Source organism: Corvus brachyrhynchos, unplaced genomic scaffold, assembly GCF_000691975.1.
Source record: "Corvus brachyrhynchos isolate BGI_N302 unplaced genomic scaffold, ASM69197v1 scaffold65, whole genome shotgun sequence".
Classification (NCBI taxonomy): domain Eukaryota; kingdom Metazoa; phylum Chordata; class Aves; order Passeriformes; family Corvidae; genus Corvus; species Corvus brachyrhynchos.
In genome coordinates, this window is record NW_008238365.1 from 1,971,584 (window position 1) to 1,971,957 (window position 374).

A 374-nucleotide genomic window follows, 5' to 3' on the forward strand; every position below is an offset into this window, starting at 1 on the left:
TGCTGTTGCGCCGAGGGTCCCCCCCCCCCGCGGACAGCCCCGAGCGCGACAGCAGCACGTTCTCCACTGTCGCCGTCTTGATCAGCTCCGAGAACTCCATGGGCGCTGCCTCTGCCCGGCGCAGGGAGAGGGAGAAAGGGGAAATCCTGCAGCGCACGGCCCGGCTGGAAACCCCTTCCCTGTGCGTCACGCGGCTCTGCCCCTCCGAGTGGTGGCATTGTCACCTCCAGCACGCGGGGGTGCCGCATTCCCTCCCAGGCAGCGGGGAAACTGAGGCACGGGGGGGGCTGTGCTGGCTCCGGCGTCCCCCCGTACCGGCTGTGCTGGAGGGAGGGGATTTGGGATGGGAATGGGATTGCAGGGAGCAGCTCCGG